The sequence below is a fragment of the Lissotriton vulgaris genome, chromosome 4_1, assembly GCF_964263255.1.
Source record: "Lissotriton vulgaris chromosome 4_1, aLisVul1.2, whole genome shotgun sequence".
Lineage (NCBI taxonomy): Eukaryota > Metazoa > Chordata > Amphibia > Caudata > Salamandridae > Lissotriton > Lissotriton vulgaris.
Genome location: NC_141691.1, coordinates 385,902,268 through 385,906,611, shown reverse-complemented (window position 1 = coordinate 385,906,611; position 4,344 = coordinate 385,902,268). Strand labels below are relative to the sequence as shown.

The 4,344-nt window shown below is 62.7% G+C and overlaps 1 non-coding gene across 1 annotated transcript; it reads right to left on the bottom strand.

Moving 5' to 3' along the window:
* Window positions 1-213: 213 nt before the first annotated feature.
* LOC147718785 (U6 spliceosomal RNA) lies at window positions 214-318 on the bottom strand. The gene has a single exon (XR_015295406.1). It is a non-coding gene; the product is annotated as a U6 spliceosomal RNA (small nuclear RNA).
* Between the last annotated feature and the right edge of the window lie 4,026 nt (window positions 319-4,344).

Genomic DNA, 4,344 nt, shown 5'->3' with positions numbered 1-4,344 from the left:
GGAAGGACACGGGGGACGTGCCGGAGGAGCAACCCCGTCCGGCAAAACCCGCAAGAAGGGCGGGGAGCGGAGGAACGACCCCCGCACGCCCATCCGCCCAGCAGACACCATCGCCACCAGGGAAAATCACCCGAAAGGCGAGGAACCGCAAAGCCACCGAGGGCCGGGGCCCAACAGGGCGGACCCCGAAGAGCTCGTAGAACGAGCGAGAAGACTCCCGTGGAACGCCTCCCGAATTTGCGAGACACCCTTGCGCAGGGGCCCTGCAAATCTCCTGTAACATTCCAACATAAGTATATGAGCAGCCGAAGCGAGCCCCCAAGGGGGAGACCGGCAGAGCGCCCGTGGGCGAAGGAGAAATATCATCGGAGCCAAGCGAGCCATCAAGGAAACCAGGCCGTCGAACACCGGACAGTGGAAGGCCCGCACGGCCGCCCACCGGGCCCACAGGAAAGAAGGGGCCACGTTCCAGGAACACCCCTCAGACCGGAAAACCAAGACCCGCAAGGGGACCACGGAGGCGGGGACAGCACCAAGCCGACCGCGCCAATGCGAGAAGGGCGCCCAGCGCCGGGCACAGGCAGAGCACGTGGAAGACCTGCGGGAACCCCGCAGCAATCCACAACCCCGAGCACCCGCCCCAGACCCGGGCCTGCCGAAGGAGGCAGGCCAGCCGTCGGCACAACACCGATGCCGAGAGCGGGGGACCCAACCACGGTATGGGAAGATCCGGGATCGGCCAGGAGGCTCGAACCGTCAGCTCGCCAAAGGAGAGGGTCCCCGGGGCGGCGGACCCCGCCGGGAACCAAAAAACCGGAACGCACCCCGACTCGTGTGTCAACTACGCGCGGGTGCCAGGCCCCTCTACACTGCCATGTTCCAAACTAAGACCATGCGCTGCCGAGGCGAGCACCCAGGAGTACCCTGGCCCTGCCCAAGCGGGTCCAGCCGCGACATTAGAGGGCACGGGGGAACGCGTACCACAGACCGAAATGGCCAGGCAACAGGCCGGGCAACCCCCAGGACCCGGAAGGAGGAGTAGAACCCGGGCAGGAGGGCCGAGTCCCCTTCCGTGAACAGAGGCACCCAGGCAGCGAAGGAATAGATCCGACACCGTCGAACCGCCTTCACCTAGCCGGACCCCGGGGGAACGCCCACAGCACCAGGACGCTTGACCCGACCAAGACCTGGGGACCCAAAGCCCCCCAATCACAGTCAATGTGCGGCCGAAACGAGCACAGAACAACGACGGCAGGCTAGGAGGACAAACAGCAAACTCCGAAGCACGAGGAGTTGCGTGACCTCCGGAGATCCCACCGACCCCCCAACGACCCGGCGCCAAAGGACGCCTACCCACCCCACCCCCCCCCCCTGAATGAACCAGAGGGAAGTACCGGGGCCAGGCACACGCCCCCCCGAAGGAGGACAAGCCCGATACGAGGACCGAAGGGGCCACCGTACCTAGGTCAGGGAGCCGACGGGCGAGAGACACCGCCAGACGTGAAGCCATACCCACGGGGGAAGAAGAGAGACGAGGCCGAGAGGTAGTGAGAGTGGGGCCCCCCCCTTCGCAGGCCGGCCCCACAGGCCACCACACGGACCCCGAGCCCCAGGACCGGGACAGCAACGTCCCAGGACGGGTCGGGAACAGCCGTCACTCGGGCCCGGAAGCCCACCCCGAAAGCACCCCGAGAAGACTGACCTCGGGTGGAAAGGCCGAAGGGCCCCACCCCAGCAAGGGCGGGACGACCACCCCCACAGGCGGATGGGGAGTCCGAAGGAAGGCCGCGCCCGGGGGAGCGGGCCCCAAATGAAAAGACCGGAGGCCAGGACGCAGCCCGAGTGGGAAAGGCGACAAAGCCCCCCCCCCAACGCCCCTCACCATGGACGCAGGCAGAGGAAGGGAGACAGGCGACCAGCGCAGAGACCCTACCCCGAGACACCCCGGGACATACCACTGCCGCTGGCAGATGGAAAGTCACGCTACACGCGGAACGAATCACGCACTTGCGTGACCTCCCCGCGCAGGAGCCCTTCTTGAACTGCACTGAAGCGCAACACGCCACAGCACACAACACCTCCGCAAGGGCCCAAGGCGCTCGCACGAACGCCGATGTGGACACCTGGTCAAGTCCCCGAGGCGTCCTACCCCGGACACCTCCAAGGTGGAGGTCAGGCCCCTGGAGGGGGCCGATGCGGAAAAAAAACAAGCCATTGCCCAGAGCCGCAGGACGCGTAAAGCACACGTCCACCCGTAGTTGTCTTGGCACCGAATAACAGATAATAATTACTCAACGGTACTCATTTTGTCAACCTCAGATGGATGAAGGGCTGAAAGGCCAGGACCGGGGACGCACACGACCCCCTGGGCGAGAGGCAGATGAGGCGAGGAGGGGTCCAGGGCCCCCGCCGCGTCCGGTCAGAAGGGCTATTGCCGCCAAACCGGGAGTCCGCCTCCCCAAGGAGACCAGAAGGCACCGCCACCCTGCCCCCATAGGGGAAAAAAAACAGACCAAAGGGCTCCGAAAGCGGATGCCAGGCATCCACCGCGTCGTGGAGTTGCCAGGCGTGACTCCCTCAATGGGATAGGCACCGAGCCGGGATTGTCTCAGGGTCCGCCGCCCAAACCATTGAGCCACACATCTTCACTGCACAACCTCGGCATGGTTCAGATTAAGAACTGCCGTACAAGTACCGCGCGCAATCGATTGTGCACAGCTAAGCCCAGACATAAGTGCATACAGCTCGTGCCAGACCGATGACAGAATCATCGGTTTTGAATATGAACAACACGAACACCACCCCAGCGTTGCACGCTACAGTCCGCCAACACGGGGCCGGCTTAAATGCGGCGCCATTGGCAGAGTACAGTAGAGACTATTAAACACACGACTAAATTCATGTTGTGAATAATAACTGCACCTTTCAACAAAGGGATGAGAAGAGCACTTTGCAGAGTCGAGCCAGCCAGGAGTCGAACCCAATAGCGCCCCTGGCCCACCGCACCAACAATTGCAAAACGGCACTGACCTTGCGCTATTTTAAAAATTTCACTGTTTGCAAATACCCCACCTCGGGACACTTCTACAGCCCCGGCAGGATTCGAACCCTGGCCCGTGGGGGTCGTCCCCACCAAAGGCACAAGCCTCACCTTCGAGCCACAGCTCCCTGGTTTGAAAAAAGCCCTCATCGAGGATCGAGCTGCGCCCTGCATGCTGCGTCCAAACCAGTCGGAAACAGCCGTGTCATTTAGCAAGCTAATGCCCAGAGCCACAGGGTGCTCGGCCGAGCTGCCGCCAGAGCTGGGGCTAGAACCGTTAGCCTCACTGCACCGGAATCTGCCCTCCAGCTTGCTGCGCCACACCCGGATTCGGACGCACCTGGTGGCCATCAAACCCCGCCCCCGAGGGGCGGGGAGCAGCCGGAGCAAACACCCGCACGGCCTTCCGTAGGGGCCCAATCATCACGGATGGAGGCGGCAGCGCCCAGCGCCGCGCACCAGGGACTCCCGAGGAGAGCCTCCGGATCCGGACCGTGTAGCCCCCGCCGACATGCGAGGTAAGTCCAGGGGGCCCCACATTGTACCCGGGATCTCCAGGCGGTTCGAAAGTCACCGCTCCCAGGCAGGGTATGTGCGGAGCTCCTTGCGACTCCCAGCTCAGAGCTACGTGCTCTATCACAGAGTCATGCAGGGAAAGCCCAGTGCCGCCAGCGTCCGTAGTGTAAAAGAGCATGCAATTACCATACATATTCTTTAGCTGACAGAGCTATCCCAGCACTTCCCTCCACTCGTGGAAAGAAGGCAGAGCGCCATCTGCATAAAACACAGCAGAGCGAGGCGGAACTGACCTGATAAGCCAGCCCAACCGTCATTAGCATATAACTCCAAACCGCACTGCAGCAGATACATTGAGCAAGAAAAACTGCAGGCCGTCTGTAACAGGGCAGCAGCCCGCGCCCAGGAGTAATTCAATGGGCGTCTGCTGCGCCGGACCCAAAAAGCCCACAGAGTGGCCAGGGCCCATCAGGAACGACCTGGGGATACACAGGGATGTCCAACCACCCCATATCCCCTGCCGCCCCCCCCCCTGTAAACCACTGGCATGCTATAGCAGTACCTAACCGGCCCCACAGGACCGGGGGAAGGAAGAGGGGGGGGGATTTTTAGGCATAAGGCACTCGAGACCGCTAGAGCAGGTCCTCCACCCTAAACCCCAAGGGCCAGCTCACGCCGGCCCATCTTACCAGAACAGTGCTCTGGAGAGAATCGTGCAGAACAAAAAAAACAGGCTGATTGGTGGGGCCGGCCCGCCTCTTATAGAGGTCAGGTGGGACTGGTCGGCC